This window comes from Tamandua tetradactyla, chromosome 20, assembly GCF_023851605.1.
Source record: "Tamandua tetradactyla isolate mTamTet1 chromosome 20, mTamTet1.pri, whole genome shotgun sequence".
Lineage (NCBI taxonomy): Eukaryota > Metazoa > Chordata > Mammalia > Pilosa > Myrmecophagidae > Tamandua > Tamandua tetradactyla.
The window spans coordinates 60,316,027-60,334,610 of NC_135346.1; positions in this window are offsets into that span (position 1 = coordinate 60,316,027).

The following is an 18,584-nucleotide window of genomic DNA, read 5'->3' on the forward strand; positions in this document are numbered from 1 at the left end:
CTAATAGAGACAGGGTCTGCTGAGAGTTAAAGGCATAGAACCATTTTACACTGGTGGGTTGCAGTGCACTGACAACCTCTAACTGTTACGCAGAACAAGAAAAGCAGAGAATTAAGAGGTTTCACAAGAAAAACTGGTATCCCATAAGCTTTGATATTCATTTACCTTGAGATACTTACTGATTTCTCTTTTATTTTCTTCCTTAACCCACTGGAGTGTGTGTTTAGACTCCACATATTTGTGAATTTTCCAGCCCTCTGCCTGTTATTGATTTCCAAGTTCATTCCATTATGATCTGAGAATGAGTTCTGTATTATTTCAGTCTTTTAAAATTTATTCAGACCTGTTTTGTTTCAACATGTGATCTACCCTGGAGAATGATGGCCAATACCCATGAGTTGGCTATTGTCTGACAAATCAAACCATCAATTTGGGCATGCACAGCCAGACTCCATCATAAAATGGAAGTGGCATATACTAGATAGGGCCAGAGTAGGTCCTGAAGTCACAAGCAAGTTACATGAGGAAGTGGCCCAAATGCCCATGGTCTGCACTCCTGACAATTTACCTTCTCTTTCCCAGACCAGAGCTATGGCCTCTTGGAGAGTTCTTTTCAGTGAATTGACTGAGGAAGAGAAAACTTGGGCCTGGTTTACAGGTAGTTCTGCATGATAGGCTGGTACCACCCAAATTGGACAGCTTCAGCACTACAACCCTTTTCCAGGATGTCTCAGAAGGACAGGGGTGAGGGAAATCCTCCCAGTGGTCAGAATTTTGAGCAGTGCACCTGGAGGTCACTGGCTGGTGGACTCCGTGTTTCTCTCAGCCTCGTGGCTCTCCTTGGCCCTGCTGTGGCTTTCTTGTGGCTCTGTTGTTCTGAAGCTTTCTCCAAAATATTGCCTCCTTTATAGGATTCTGGTAAACTAATAAAGATGTAGAATGAGTAGAGAGACATCTCCATCTAATGGAGTTTAATGCCCACAATTGATTGAGTCACAACTCTGTGGGGGATAACCTAATCTAAGTTTCCAATCTATAGTACTGAACAGGGTACCAAACTCATGGGTATTGCCCATCTTATACATGAGGAAAGTGAAGGTTACATCACAGCTATTTGGCCACTACTGTATCCCAACCTCCACTGACCCTTTCTAGTCTTTGAAGAAGCTTCACTGATGGAAATAGTGGTTGAGTTGACTTTCTCTGAATTTCAGTGAGCAGGACTTCCATGGAAGGTGAGGGGCAGTAAACCACTTCCTCGACCTTTGTGAGCAAGTGGCAGGGGGATGTGCCTTCTCTTAAATGTAGATTTGCACCCGGACCCTCCATCCCAGTAACTTTCTACTCAAACTGGGCAACCACAGGGAATCCCAGGGCCTGTGCTTGTGACCCCTCCTGAAACAAGCAATCAGCTCAGACCCCAGCCTAATCTGCCCATATTTCACTCCAAAATGAGCATACTCCTTCAGGGAAGGAGAGCTGGTGGTGATAAGCAGGAGGCCTCAGGAAAGCATTGATAAGAAGTTCAGGTTTTGTGGTCTTGATTAAATACCAGTGTCATCCTACCCATGCCCCTCCCTTGGACTCACATGCACCCACCCCCAGCCGTCGTCATCCTCTGACTCTGCCTCATTTTGATCTGCATGCCCATGCTGGGCAATGACAATGGCGAAATGGGACTCCAGTTCCAAACTGTGCATGTTGACTTGCATGTAAACCACTCGCACTATAAGGCAGGAATGGTTCCAGCTGAACTGAAGTCCTATTAGAATCAGTCCTGCCAGATGCCAAGGATGGAGGAAATGGCATTTAGGGTAGGAAAGTTGGAAGCTGAGTCATGGGCCGGGCCTTTTCTCCCACATTGCCCAGTGATGACAGACTTATAGAGGCTGATCTCCTGTGCCTGCCTCTGCCCATTCAGATGTTTGTCTATCTATATGGTCTGTCTCAGTGAGCCCTGGATGTTGGGTAGCTGGGCTAATAGTAGGTACATATGACTCTCCATTTCAGAGCTGAACATTTTGACTGTGTATAGGACGCTTTCTCTAAGAAGCTCTCTCTAGGTCTGCAGTCTTCCCTCTGTTACTAAGGAGACCAAACCCCATCCACAGTTCCTTTGACTCCTAAGCTCCTATGGGGAACACCCCAGGACAGGGTTCTTCACGGTCCCTCCCAGCATAGCTCCCCACATTACCCTACTGGTCTGTGAAGATAGGGATGCTTTTTTACCCCCAAACCACCTATTTTTTAAGTTGGGCCTGGAGGTTGCCCAGGATGTCACAGTATGCAGGGACATATCCATATCTAGAGAAGGCCATGAGGAGTTATACTAAATGTACTGTGTAACTTCCTTGTTTCTGATGTCTTTTCTCACTGTTTGATGCTCAGAGTAGAGTGGAAGCCTGTGAGGCAGGGAATTTTGTCACATTTGTTCACAGTATTATGCTCGGTACTTGCACATGGTAGATGTTCAGTATATATTTACTGGCTGATTAACTCTAACCAGAACTTTCCCTCTTGTCTGAGTGTGCCTGGGCCTTCTGCCAGCCCACTCCTTTGTGGTTCTTTCCCTGGCTCTGGATATTTCCTTATGCACACAGACTGGTCAGTACTCAGCAAAAGATATGAGGGATCTCAGTTGAATTCTCCCTTCTCGTAGGTTGTATTCACTGACACTGAGAATCTTCATGGTCTTTCCATGGTGTTCTGTCCTTGACCTCTATGAAGACTGGACACTTTATTTGTACGTCCATTCCATTTTTCTGTGTCAAGATCTTTTCTGCACAGGGAAAGCAGCTGGATAACAGAGACCCTCATACATTGGAATCACCTGGAAGGGTTTGAAAACTACAGTGTTAGCAATCCATCCTTCAGGGAGTATGGGTTCATTGGTCTGAGGTAGGACCCAGGCATCTTTCTGGGAAACATTCCTTCAAACCTGCTATCAGAAAGGAGGTGTTGAAGACCATGACCTCAGTTCTATGATGAAGGCTTTTCAACAAGCCTCACCTTAAATCAGGATCCTCAGTGGTCCTTTCCTCTCTCATAACATTCAGCAAAGTAGGGGCTTTATGAACTGTACCTAACAATCTGGTTATTCAGGAATTTCCAGTAAACTGATTAGGAATACAAAGTAGCAGCATTCTGATTGGGTAAGAATGGAGATGTCCCAAGCACTCTACTTTGAATGGGTACAGGGGGTTTGCATGGGCATTCAGGATTGAGAAGTTCTGATTTAAGAGGAGACAGCTCCCCATCTGCCCTCTGATTTCTGAGAAGCTGATGGAAACTCTTGGGTAGTCTTGGTCTGGGAAGATGCTCACTCATGTGGAGGACTTGAACATGACCCAGGAGCCCCTTCTTATTAATCATAAGGTAATCTTGTGAGTGGAATGTGGGAATCAAGGGAAGTATATTTCTCCAAGGAAAGGGCTCCATGCCTTATCAGGGTCATGAGCCAAGCCTTGTGTGCTGAGAGAAAATTTACCAATTGAAATGAGATTGTTTCAATACCAACATGAAATATTTGAGTTCAAGGTAAGCTGAAAAGAATAAGAAAGAGAATTGTGAACATAATTTATATTAAATTGATATTAATTTAACAAAAAGAGGTCAGAGGAGAAGAAATCCAATGTGTCTGTGATGCAAGGGTAGTTTCTGTTATACTGTGGGTGTGAATTAGGTGCATTTTATTGGAAGAAAATAGGGCATCACATCAGTCTTAAGTGAATAAGAAATATAATATTTTACAGAGACCAGCATTAGCACAGAGAGAGATGGCATATGTGAAAGAATTTATGGCATGCTTAATCAAACTGAGGTTTGTGTAGTATATGGTGGGCATAAGAATGGGGAATAGACGACCAAGTGGTCATTGAAACATAGTCAGACAGTGATGAGAATAATGCTGCCATCTCACCCTGCTGGTTATAGAGCATCAATAGTTCATTGTCTGTGATAATTCCTTGATTTGGTCTTTCACTTAACTCCCAAATCATAAGCTCATAAATTCCCTTTTACAGCCGAACCATTGCATGTTACATGAATGAAGTTCATGGAAGTAAATGGAAGGACTCTGACCATACAGTTAGGAAATGCTCAAGGTGGGATTCAAACCTCTTCATCTCTGAATCTACAAGCTGCTCCAGGAGAGTCAAAGTGCAATGAAGGAAGAATGATGGGGTGAGGATGACAGGTTACAAGTGCCCCAGGGAAGCTGAATACCCTCCCTGCCCCTTGGCCCCTTCTATAAATTCCAGTTTCCATCAAAGCCCTAGCCTACAGATTTAAGGAGACAAGGGTAGTCTCGTTGACCTTCAAATTTTATTGTCACTAAATTATATTTGTTGAAGGGAAGGGATCCTGAATGAATGAATGGATCTACAATATTCTGTTCATCTCTCAAACAAAATTGGGAAAAAGATTCACGTTGTTGTTCCACTCAGAATCTGTATCAGATTCAGAGGAAGCCGACCACTGCTGCTGGGGGATGCTATCCTCCAGGACAATGGCAGGATATGGGAATGGAGGGAACCATGGTGGGTTCGGGGTCCAGTGTGCCCAACCTGGCATCTGAGGGTTCTCCACGTAGATCATAGGTGTGGAGTTCCACATCAGTTCTTCTTGGGGCCTGAGGATGGTGCAGGCTTGGAGCTGGAACCCGGAAGATGGAAGATCGGCCATGTCCTCATGGGGACCACCTGAGTGAGAAAAACACATTGAGAGCTCATGAAGATACACCACCCTTACCCTGCATCTTTGCCTGTGATTTAGCCTGGACCTGGGGCCATGTCCATACTGAGCAAGTCTAAGAACAAAGTCCCTGAAAGCCACAGTTTTGGGCACATGGTGGCATGGGCAATCCTCAGAGTGGCAGCTCTTTTATTCTTGTGTGGTGGACAGGGCCAGATCAAAATTTCTGACCTGCTCAGAGGACACTTCAAAGGGATGGGCTTCCTAAAGTTAATCACTAAAGGACCCTGAAGATGAACGTAGTAGAAACAAACCTGAGGTGATTGTGTCCTCCCAGCTATGGGTTATTATTCTATGCAGGGCCTCTCCAAATGGGCAAGGCAAGGGTTTGGGTCTTGGATTCCAGTTGGCTTCCTGTACAGTCCAATATAAATCTGTCAAACTTATCAACATGTCAAAACATTCTCTCCAGCTCTTCCTTATACCTCTCTTGCTGAGCTCCTGGGAGATTGATCTTGACAGCATGTGTTTCTTTTTCCTCTGTTTGGGTTTCATCACACCTTCAAAGAATCCCCATTCATTAATGAAACTCCAAATTTCCTCAACACTCCAAGGAGAATTTAGCTGGCCTAGAAGAGAAAAAGGGGTATGGGTGCACTTTGGCATAACTCACAATTACATCTGAGTGTTTATGAAAGTCTCTCTCTCTACTGACAGGGCACTGGACATGACTTTTCCCAGTTTGGATGAGAAGATAAACCTTTACACGAGAAGTCCATGGATTTGGCATTTACCTGACACCCAATGCCCAAGCCATTCAGTCAATGGGAGATGTCAGGAAGCAACCATGATCCAGAGGTGGTTCAATTTCCATGAAATATGTTTCAGAGAATATTGACTGGGCTGTGATTCTACAGTTGCAGCCTGTGAAGGCTCTACTGATGTGGGGCCTACCTTCAGATCACCTAGGGCTCTGAGGACAGGACAGGGACCTCCCAAGAACACTGGCCCCCAGGCCCTGCTGTTCCCAAAACTGCCCCTGTTTGGGATGAGCACACTGAGCTCAAAGATGAAGGAGGCATGAGAAAGTATAAAAATTACACAGAGAAAACTACCTGTGGGCTTCTTTTGTTTCTGAGTGTCTTCCTTCTTTACTTCCTTGGAGTTTCTAGTTGTTTCAGGCTGAAGGTTTGGTTCCTAATATAAAATAAACAGAAGAAGAATATTTAAATAGGGAATCATCTCTCATTTTCTGTGGAAGGAATCAAAGAGAATCTAATCAAAGGCCAAGACTCATTTAGGGATTATCACTCTTGATGACCAGATCTCAAAAAATGGGATACTCTGAATCAGAGGATCTCAGACACGATCTATTAACCAAGTAATTGCTACAAAATCAAAGCAGCTCCTCCAGAGCAACTACTAGGTGAACAGAAACAGTGCAGAACAGCTCCCGGGGCCACGGCAGGGAATGGACACACAGCGTACCCCAGTCTGGACTGGCTAGTCTGACTGTGAGACTCGGCTGCGGTGAGATCCCCGAGCGGCACGCGATTTCCCGAGCAGTGGCAGCTGTGGCGGCCGGAGCTCCTCCCTCCCTCCTTCCCGGGCCGGCTGAGAGTCTTGGAGAGGCAAGTTTCCCAAGCCGCGGCGGCCGGCGCCCCACTTTTGCGGGCGGCTTCCTGGACCGGCTACGAGTCTCGGATCAGAGGGCTACCCAAGCCGCGGTGGCCCTTCCCCGCGGGCGGCTTCCTTGTCTGGTGGCGAATTCCCCAGGCAGCAGCGGCCGGTGACCGATGCCCCTCCCCCGTGGGCGACTTCCTGGTCCGGTGGCGAATTCCCCAGGCCCGTTGCGGCCGGCGACCAGCCGCAGGGTCCCCTCAAGCCACGGCGGCTGACGCCCCCACCACGCGCGGCCCCCCGAACCAACTGAGAGAATTGGATTGGAAATCCCCAGGCCGCGGAGATCGGTGACCAGGGGAATCCCTTCCAAACATGTGAGACAAACGTGTGCCACGAGCGCCACCTACTGGGCAGGATAAGAAAAACAGAACCCAGAGATTTCACAGAAAAATCTTACAACTTTGTTGGGTCCGACACCCAGGGAAATCTGACTAAATGCCCAGAAGCCAGCAGCAGAAGATAACGGTTCATGCTCAGAAGATTGAGAATATGGCCCAGTCAAAGGAACAAACCAATAGTTCAAATGAGATACAAGAGCTGAGACAACTGTTGCTGAATATACGAACAGAAATGGAAAACTTCTTCAAAAATGAATTCGATAAATTGAGGGAGGACATGAAGAAGACATGGGCTGAACAAAAAGAAGAAATAGAAAAACTGAAAAAACAAATCACAGAACTTATGGAAGTGAAGGATAAAGTAGAAAAGATGGAAAAAACAATGGATACCTACAATGATAGATTTAAAGAGACAGAAGATAGAATTAGTGATTTGGAGGATGGAACATCTGAATTCCAAAAAGAAACAGAAACTATAGGGAAAAGAATGGAAAAATTTGAACAGGGTATCAGGGAACTCAAGGACAATATGAACCGCACAAATATACGTGTTGTGGGTGTCCCAGAAGGAGAAGAGAAGGGAAAAGGAGGAGAAAAACTAATGGAAGAAATTATCACTGAAAATTTCCCAACTCTTATGAAAGACCTAAAATTACAGATCCAAGAAGTGCAGCGCACCCCAAAGAGAATAGACCCAAATAGGCGTTCTCCAAGACACTTACTAGTTAGAATGACAGAGGTCAAAGAGAAAGAGAGGATCTTGAAAGCAGCAAGAGAAAAACAATCCATCAAATACAAGGGAAATCCAATAAGACTATGTGTAGATTTCTCAACAGAAACCATGGAAGCTAGAAGACAGTGGGATGATATATTTAAATTACTAAAAGAGAAAAACTGCCAACTAAGATTCCTATATCAGCAAAATTATCCTTCAAAAATGAGGGAGAAATTAAAACATTCTCAGACAAAAAGTCACTGAGAGAATTTGTGACCAAGAGACCAGCTCTGCAAGAAATACTAAAGGGAGCACTAGAGTCAGATACGAAAAGACAGAAGAGAGAAGTATGGAGAAGAGTGTAGAAAGAAGGAAAATCAGATATGATATATACAATACAAAAGGCAAAATGTTAGAGGAAAATATTATCCAAACAGTAATAACACTAAATGTTAATGGACTGAATTCCACAATCAAAAGACATAGGTTGGCAGAATGGATTAAAAAACAGGATCCTTCTATATGCTGTCTACAGGAAACACATCTTAGACCCAAAGATAAACGTAGGTTGAAATTGAAAGGTTGGGAAAAGATACTTCATGCAAATAACAACCAGAAAAGAGCAGAAGTGGCTATACTAATATCCAACAAATTAGACTTCAAATGTAAAACAGTTAAAAGAGACAAAGAAGGACACTATATACTAATAAAAGGAACAATTAAACAAGAAGACATAACAATCATAAATATTTATGCACCGAACCAGAATGCCCCAAAATACATGAGGAATACACTGCAAACACTGAAAAGGGAAATAGACACATATACCATAATAGTTGGAGACTTCAATTCACCACTCTCATCAATGGACAGAACATCTAGACAGAGGATCAATAAAGAAATAGAGAATCTGAATATTACTATAAATGAGCTAGACTTAACAGACATTTATAGGACATGACATCCCACAACAGCAGGATACACCTTTTTCTCAAGTGCTCATGGATCATTCTCAAAGATAGACCATATGCTGGGTCACAAAGCAAGTCTTAACAAATTTAAAAAGATTGAAATCATACACAGCACTTTCTCGGATCATAAAGGAATGAAGTTGGAAATCAATAATAGGCAGAATGCTAGAAAATTCACAAATATGTGGAGGCTCAACAACACACTCTTAAACAATGAGTGGGTCAAAGAAGAAATTGCTAGAGAAATTAGCAAATACCTCGAGGCGAATGAAAATGAAAACACAACATATCAAAACTTATGGGATGCAGCAAGGCAGTGCTAAGAGGGAAATTTATTGCCCTAAATGCCTATATCAGAAAAGAAGAAAAGGCAAAAATGCAGGAATTAACTGTCCACTTGGAAGAACTGGAGAAAGAACAGCAAACTAATCCCAAAGCAAGCAAAAGGAAAGAAATAACAAAGATCAGAGCAGAAATAAATGAAATTGAAAACATGAAAACAATAGAGAAAATCAATAAGAGTAGAAGTTGGTTCTATGAGAAAATCAATAAGATTGATGGGCCCTTATCAAGATTGACAAAAAAAAGAAGAGAAAAGGACGCAAATAAATAAGATCAGAAATGGAAGAGGAGACATAACTACTGACCTCACAGAAATAAAGGAGGTAATAACAGGATACTATGAACAACTTTACGCTAATAAATACAACAATTTAGATGAAATGGACGGGTTCCTGGAAAGACATGAACAACCAACTTTGACTCAAGAAGAAATAGATGACCTCAACAAACCAATCACAAGTAAAGAAATTGAATTAGTCATTCAAAAACTTCCTAAACAGAAAAGCCCAGGACCAGACGGCTTCACATGTGAATTCTATCAAACATTCCAGAAAGAATTAGTACCAACTCTCCTCAAACTCTTCAAAAAAATCAAAGCGGAGGAAAAACTACCTAATTCATTCTACGAAGCCAACATCACCCTCATACCAAAACCAGGCAAAGATATTACAAAAAAAGAAAACTACAGGCCAATCTCCCTAATGAATATAGATGCAAACATCCTCAATAAAATTCTAGCAAATCGTATCCAACAACACATTAAAAGAATTATACATCATGACCAAGTAGGATTCATCCCAGGTATGCAAGGATGGTTCAACATAAGAAAATCAATTAATGTAATACACCATATCAACAAATCAAAGCAGAAAAATCACATGATCATCTCAATTGATGCAGAGAAGTCATTCGACAAGATTCAACATCCTTTCCTGTTGAAAACACTTCAAAAAATAGGACTACAAGGGAACTTCCTTAAAATGATAGAGGGAATATATGAAAAACCCACAGCTAATATCATCCTCAATGGGGAAAAATTGAAAACTTTCCCCCTAAGATCAGGAACAAGACAAGGATGTCCACTATCACCACTATTATTCAACATTGTGTTGGAGGTTCTAGCCAGAGCAATTAGACAAGAAAAAGAAATACAAGGCATCAAAATTGGAAAGGAAGAAGTAAAACTATCACTGTTTGCAGACGATATGATACTATACGTCGAAAACCCGGAAAAATCCACAACAAAACTACTAGAGCTAATAAATGAGTACAGCAAAGTAGCAGGTTACAAGATCAACATTCAAAAATCTGTAGCATTTCTATACACTAGCAATCAACAAGCAGAGGGGGAAATCAAGAAACGAATCCCATTTACAATTGCAACTAAAAGAATAAAATACCTAGGAATAAATTTAACTAAAGAGACAAAAAACCTATATGAAGAAAACTACAAAAAACTGCTAAAAGAAATCACAGAAGACCTAAATAGATGGAAGGGCATACCGTGTTCATGGATTGGAAGACTAAATTTAGTTAAGATTTCAATCCTACCTAAATTGATTTACAGATTCAATGCAATACCAATCAAAATCCCAACAACTTATTTTTCAGAAATAGAAAAACCAATAAGCAAATTTATCTGGAAGGGCAGGGTGCCCCGAATTGCTAAAAACATCTTGAGGAAAAAAAAACGAAGCTGGAGGTCTAGCGATGCCGGACTTTAAGGCATATCATGAAGCCACAGTGGTCAAAACAGCCTGGTATTGGCATAAAGATAGATATATCGACCAATGGAATCGAATAGAGTGCTCAGATATTGACCCTCTCATCTATGGACATTTGATCTTTGATAAGGCAGTCAAGCCAACTCACCTGGGACAGAACAGTCTCTTCAATAAATGGTGCCTAGAGAACTGGATATCCATATGCAAAAGAATGAAAGAAGACCCATATCTCACACCCTACACAAAAGTTAACTCAAAATGGATCAAAGATCTAAACATTAGGTCTAAGACCATAAAACAGTTAGAGGAAAATGTAGGGAGATATCTTATGAATCTTACAATTGGAGGCAGTTTTATGGACCTTAAACCTAAAGCAAGAGCACTGAAGAAGGAAATAAATAAATGGGAACTCCTCAAAATTAAACACTTTTGTGCATCAAAGAACTTCATCAAGAAGGTAGAAAGACAGCCTACACAATGGGAAACAATATTTGGAAATGACATATCAGATAAAGGTCTAGTATCCAGAATTTATAAAGAGATTGTCCAACTGAACAACAAAAAGACAGCCAATCCAATTACAAAATGGGAAAAAGACTTGAATAGACACCTCTCAGAGGAGGAAATACAAATGGCCAAAAGGCACATGAAGAGATGCTCAATGTCCCTGGCCATTAGAGAAATGCAAATCAAAACCACAATGAGATATCATCTCACACCCACCAGAAGGCCAATATCAACAAAACAGAAAATGACAAGTGCTGGAGAGGATGCGGTGAAAGAGGCACACTTATCCACTGTTGGTGGGAATGTCAAATGGTGCCACCGCTGTGGAAGGCAGTTTGTCGGTTCCTCAAAAAGCTGAATATAGAATTGCCATACGATCCAGAAATACCATTGCTGGGAATCTACTCAAAGGAATTAAGGGCAAAAACTCAAATGGACATTTGCACACCAATGTTTATAGCAGCGTTATTTACAATTGCAAAGAAATGGAAACAGCCAAAATGTCCATCAACAGATGAGTGGCTAAACAAACTGTGGTATATACATATGATGGAATATTATGCAGCTTTAAGACAGGATAAAATTATGAAGCATGTAATAACATGGATGGACCTAGAGAACATTATGCTGAGTGAGTCTAGCCAAAAACTAAAAGACAAATACTGTATGGTCCCAATGATGTGAATCGACATTCGAGAATAAACTTGGAATATGTCATTGGTAACAGAGTCCAGCAGGAGTTAGAAACAGGGTAAGATAATGGGTAATTGGAGCTGATGGGATAGAGACTGTGCAACAGGACTAGATACAAAAACTCAAAAATGGACAGCACAATAATACCTAATTGTAAAGTAATCATGTTAAAACACTGAATGAAGCTGCATCCGAGCTATAGGTTTTTGTTTTGTTTTGTTTTTACTATTATTACTTTTATTTTTTCTCTATATTAACATTCTATTTCTTTTTCTGTTGTGTTGCTAGTTCCTCTAAATCAATGCAAATGTACTAAGAAATGATGATCATGCATCTATGTGATGATGTTAAGAATAACTGATTGCATATGTAGAATGGTATGATTTCTAAATGTTGGGTTAATTTCTTTTTTTCCGTTAATTAATAAAAAAAAAGAAAAAAAAATCAAAGCAAAGCGTTTTTTCTTCCCTATCCATTCCCTTGCATTAAACAGACAAAAGAAAAACCAAAAGCCACAAGAACGACAGGAAGCAAAGGATTTCAGACACTGGGCAGCAGGCAGAACAGAACAGTGAATCTGAGACAAGGCCACTAATGAAGTAGGCCCTACAACTGCCCCAGGCTAGAGCCTGCAGGGTTTCCATGCTAGAGATAAGGAGAGGGAATCTAGGCTGAGCAAGGGTCTAACCCTGCATTGAGGAGAGAGATTCGAGAATTAGGGAGGGGAAGGCCACTGAATAACACAGTGGAGAGTACCAGGGAGGAGATGGGCAGGAGGTCCCCTATCTGAGCGCAGTTTCTTCCTGGAAAGAACTGCGAGAAAGGAGCTGACTAGAGGGTCCCTGGTGCTCATTCCAGACTGCGAGGAATTCATGTACCAGCAGCCAGAGAGGGAAGACCCCTTAAACCAAGGGGCTTAGAACAGGACCCTGAGAAGGGAACGACCTCGGTAGTCGGACCAAAATTGGCCCCAGGTTCAAGCTTGTTCTGGTCTCACTTAAGGAAGCTTATAAACCATTCTTAAAAGCATTGACTTGGCTGTATCACAGAAGCTCAAATTATTTAAAGAGACAACTCACTCAGCACCCAACAAGGGTAAGATTCTCAATCCTGGCCTCCTCTCTAAAATTACCAGGCATATAACAAAGCAGAGAAATACAATTCATAAATTGGAGTGAAACCCATCAATAGGCCCATAAATGCTACAGATGACAGAATTAGTAGAGAATAACTTTAAAACAGCTATAACAAATGGGCTCCTCTGTCAAGCACATAGACCTACATGAGCAAAAGGAGACCATCAGAATATATACACACAAAAGACCTATGTGTAACTTCTAAAGATGCAAAACGCAATGACAGGAGAAGAAAATCAAAGCAGGCACACAATTTTGTGAAAATAAGGAACTTTTGAAAGAAGATAGCGTGAAGTATTTCAGAGGCAGCATGTAATGCTGGGAGGTGTTCTGAGGGGCCAGAGTGACAGCTTTTTTAATTCCCAACTTTGAAAACTATAATCTTGGTCCCCATGAACATAGTTAACTATACGGCGCCTCAGTTTCCTTCTCTCTAAAATAAGTCAGGTTTGCAGAGAATTCAAATGAAGTTATTAGTACAAAGATGAGTACCCATTTCAGGAGCTGTAGAGATGGTTTGAAATGAAAGAAAAAAGATCCCACCATCATTCCATAAGCACACAGGGATGAGTCCCCCTTCTCCAACTTACCTCCATTTTAACCTCTGTGTTTCCTCCAGAGACCTTTTTCTTTTCAGCCATAGGGTCTAATCCAGGGTGTGCAGAGCAGGCCCTTATTCCTGTGCTGTGGGGATTCAGGTAAGAATGGAGGCCCCAAGTATGGAAATAATTCCTCTTCTTTCTGCTACCTGGAATCTCTGAGCCCTCTAGAGCTCCAGCCTTTATAAAGGGGCTTGGGTGTGATTGGATCAGACCCACCCACGTCGCCTCCTTTTGAATGGCTGAAGAGAAACTGATTTAGGACTTTCATACATCTGGAAAATCCCTTCACCACAGTGCCTAGACAAGAGTTTGATTGAAGGATTGGGAGAGGGTGAACTGGAGGTAAACTCTGGACAGTGATTCCAGGGTCTCTGGGCCCCTCGTTCCCAAATGCTAAATGAGAAGTTATTGTGTTCCTACAATTAAATCACCCTCTTCTTCCTATCTCATTGTCCTGAGTTGGGGTAAAGACATAAGTGATGTCCTTGCTTTCAGCATCAGAGGGGTTTTTGATTTGCGGAGAGTGGTTTGAATGAGGGGTAAGATGAGGAGAGGCTTCAGCCAGCTGGGAGGAGATCATGGAAGGTTTTGATGAGTGTGGAACGTCCTTTGAAAGGCTGAGGTTGAAGGAAGAGTTTAGGGAGTGGAGGAGGGAGGGAGAACAGAGATTTTCCCTTAATTGAGAGCATACTTGAAATTTGTTTATGCGCAAAGAGGGAAGCAGAGGGGAGAATGAGAGTGGAATCCAGAGGGACAACTAGCTGATGGAAGGAAAGAGAAGGGTGGGATTGAATGCCCAAGGGAGGAACATAGCCAAGAATGTTGGGGACTGATTGTTTTGTTGTCTTAAGAAACTTAGATGTACTTTAGGGTATTTCCATAGTCCCTAGTAAAATAATTCTAAAGCCTTGGGAAATATCCACCCTACTCTACATAATCCTTAAGATTTATGACCTTTATCATAGTGGAAGCTGAGGAGACAGGGACAGGGGTTTTGTAGGGTCACCTTCTTAAATGGCCTCAAACTCAACATGCATTGGCCCAGGGGTAATCTTTGATTCTTTGAGTATCACCCCAAATCACCTTTTCTCCATTTTAACAAACACGTTTCATGCCTCTGTTTTCTTATGCCTATTTGACCAGGAAAGCCCCTAGCTGGACTCTCCTCCTCACTTCACACTTGTCCAATGCCTTTCCATACTGATTCACTACGGCCACCAAATGCAAAAGTCTGACCATGTTACCTGCCTCCTTCCTGAATGCTAGTAAACATCCAGCCTTCATCTCCAGATGAGAGACTTTTGTTTGTGCACAGGCAGATTGAAGTTTCAGGTGACTTTCTCCTCCATATGTTGTAGGAACCCCCGATTCAGAGTCTCCAAGCCCATTATCATCTCCCAAGTGAGTTCCTTTTCAAGGTTTCTCTCCTGTGGATGGCAATTCCATCCAGGCTGTTTCCAAAGGTGAAATGTGAAGCAATTCCCAATTCTTTTTTTTTTCCTGTGGTAGTTAGATTCGGTTTTCAACTTGACCAGGTGACGGTGCCTAGATCCATTCCTGTGGACATGCACCGATGGTGTGTGAACCTCATCTGTTGCTGATTCCATCTGCAGTTGGCTAAGAGGCATGCCTGATGTAGTGAATGATGTTTAAGTTAATTTACTGGTGCTTAAATGAGAGAGCTCAATGTAGTACAGCCCAAGCAGCACAGCATAACTCATCTCAGCACTTGCAGCTCAACCTAGGCCTTTGGAGATGCAGAAAAATATCACCCTGGGGAAAGTTGTTGGAACACAGAGGCCTGGAGAGAAGGCCAGCAGAGATCACCCTGTGCCTTTCCACGTAAGAAAGAACCTCAGTTGAGAGTTAGCTGTCTTTCCTTTCAGAACTAACAAAATAAATCCTTTTTTTTCAATGCAATTTATTGAACTATATTATATATACACATAACCGTATAATAATCCAAATTATACAGCCAGTGGGTTCACAGTATCATGATATAACTGTGCATTTGTCACAGCAATAGATTTTTTGAACATTTTCATTACACCAAAGAAAAAAAAATAAGAATAAAAGTAAAAATAAAAGTGAGAAAGAACACCTAAGACATCCCATACTCCTCCCCCTGTTATTTATTTATTTTATACTATTTTTTTTGTCTTACTCATCTGTCCATATAGTGGATAAAAGAAGTGAGTGACAGCTTCTTTTTTTTATTAATTAAAGAAAAAAAAAGAAATTAACCCAACATTTAGAAATCATTCCATTCTACATATGCAATCAGTAATTCTTAACATCATCACATAGATGCATGATCATCATTTCTTAGTACATTTGCATTGATTTAGAAGAAGAACTAGCAACACAACAGAAGATATAGAATGTTAATATAGAGAAAAAAATAAAAATAATAATAATAGTACAAAAAAAAACAAACTAACAGACAGACAAAAAAAAACCTATAGCTCAGATGCAGCTTCATTCAGTGTTTTAACATAATTACATTACAATTAGATAGTATTGTGCTGTCCATTTTTGAGTTTTTGTATCTAGTCCTGTTGCACAGTCTGTATCCCATCAGCTCCAATTACCCATTATCTTACCCTGTTTCTAACTCCTGCTGGACTCTGTTACCAATGACATATTCCAAGTTTATTCTCGAATGTCCGTTCACATCAGTGGGACCATACAGTATTTGTCCTTTAGTTTTTGGCTGGACTCACTCAGCATAATGTTCTCTAGGTCCATCCATGTTATTACATGCTTCATAAGTTTATTCTGCCTTAAAGCTGCATAATATTCCATCATATGTATATACCACAGTTTGTTTAGCCACTCATCTGTTGATGGACATTTTGGCTGTTTCCATCTCTTTGCAATTGTAAATAATGCTGCTATAAACATTGGTGTGCAAATGTCCATTTGTGTCTTTGCCCTTAAGTCCTTTGAGTAGATACCCAGCAATGGTATTGCTGGGTCGTATGGCAATTCTATATTCAGCTTTTTGAGGAACCGCCAAACTGCCTTCCACAGCGGTTGCACCATTTGACATTCCCACCAACAGTGGATAAGTGTGCCTCTTTCACCGCATCCTCTCCAGCACTTGTCATTTTCTGTTTTGTTGATAATGGCCATTCTGGTGGGTGTGAGATGATATCTCATTGTGGTTTTGATTTGCATTTCTCTAATGGCCAGGGACATTGAGCATCTCTTCATGTGCCTTTTGGCCATTTGTATTTCCTCTTCTGAGAAGTGTCTGTTCAAGTCTTTTTCCCATTTTGCATTTGGGTTGGCTGTCTTTTTGTTGTTGAGTTGGACAATCTCTTTATAAATTCTGGATACTAGACCTTTATCTGATATGTCGTTTCCAAATATTGTCTCCCATTGTGTAGGCTGTCTTTCTACCTTCTTGATGAAGTTCTTTGATGCACAAAAGTGTTTAATTTTGAGGAGCTCCCATTTATTTATTTCCTTCTTCAGTGCTCTTGCTTTAGGTTGAAGGTCCATAAAGCCGCCTCCAATTGTAAGTTTCATAAGATATCTCCCTACATTTTCCTCTAACTGTTTTATGGTCTTAGACCTAATGTTTAGATCTTTGATCCATTTTGAGTTAACTTTTGTGTAGGGTGTGAGATATGGGTCTTCTTTCATTCTTTTGCATATGGATATCCAGTTCTCTAGGCACCATTTATTGAAGAGACTGTTCTGTCCCAGGTGAGTTGGCTTGACTGCCTTATCAAAGATCAAATGTCCATAGATGAGAGGGTCAATATCTGAGCACTCTATTCGATTCCATTGGTCGATATATCTATCTTTATGCCAATACCATGCTGTTTTGACCACTGTGGCTTCATAATATGCCTTAAAGTCATGCAGTGCGAGACCTCCAGTTTCATTTTTTTTCCTCGAGATGTTTTTAGCAATTCGGGGCACCCTGCCCTTCCAGATAAATTTGCTTATTGGTTTTTTTTTTCTTTTTTTTCTTTTTTTATTAATTAAAAAAAGAATTAACAAAACAATTAGAAATCATTCCAATCTACATGTACAATCAGTAATTCTTAATAACATCACATAGTTGCATATTCATCATTTCTTAGTACATTTGCATCGATTTAGAAAAAGAAATAAAAAGACAACAGAATAAGAATTAAAACAATAATAGAAAGAAACAAAAACAAAAACAAAAACAAAAACAAAAAACCTATACCTCACATGCAGCTTCATTCAGTGTTTTAACATAATTGCATTACCACTGGGTAGTATTGTGCTGTCCATTTCTGAGTTTTTGTATCCAGTCCCGTTGTACAGTCTGTATCCCTTCAGCTCCAATTATCCCTTCTCTCTTTTTTTTTTTAATTAACGGAAAAAAAGAAATTAACCCAACATTTAGAGATCATACCATTCTACATATGCAATCAGTAATTCTTAACATCATCACATAGATGCATGATCATCATTTCTTAGTACATATGCATTGGTTTAGAAGAACTAGCAACATAACCGAAAAAGATATAGAACGTTAATATAGAGAAAAAAATAAAAGTAATAATAGTAAAATCAAAACAAAACAAAACAAAACAAAAACCTATAGCTCAGATGCAGCTTCATTCAGTGTTTTAACATGATTACTTTACAATTAGGTATTATTGTGCTGTCCATTTTTGAGTTTTTGTATCTAGTCCTGTTACACCGTCTGTATCCCTTCAACTCCAATTGGCCATTATCTTACCCTGTTTCTACCTCCTGCTGGACTCTGTTATCAAGGACATATTCCAAATTTATTCTCGAATGTCTGTTCACATCAGTGGGACCATACAGTATTTGTCCTTTAGTTTTTGGCTAGACTCACTCAGCATAATGTTCTCTAGGTCCATCCATGTTATTACATGCTTCATAAGTTTATCCTGTCTTAAAGCTGCATAGTATTCCATCGTATGTATATACCACAGTTTGTTTAGCCACTCTTCTGTTGATGGAGATTTCGGCTGTTTCAATCTCTTTGCAATTGTAAATAACGCTGCTATAAACATTGGTGTGCAAATGTCCGTTTGTGTCTTTGCCCTTAAGTCCTTTGAGTAGACCCAGCAATGGTATTGCTGGGTCGTATGGCAATTCTATATTCAGCTTTTTGAGGAACCGCCAAACTGCCTTCCACAGTGGTTGCACCCTTTGACATTCCCA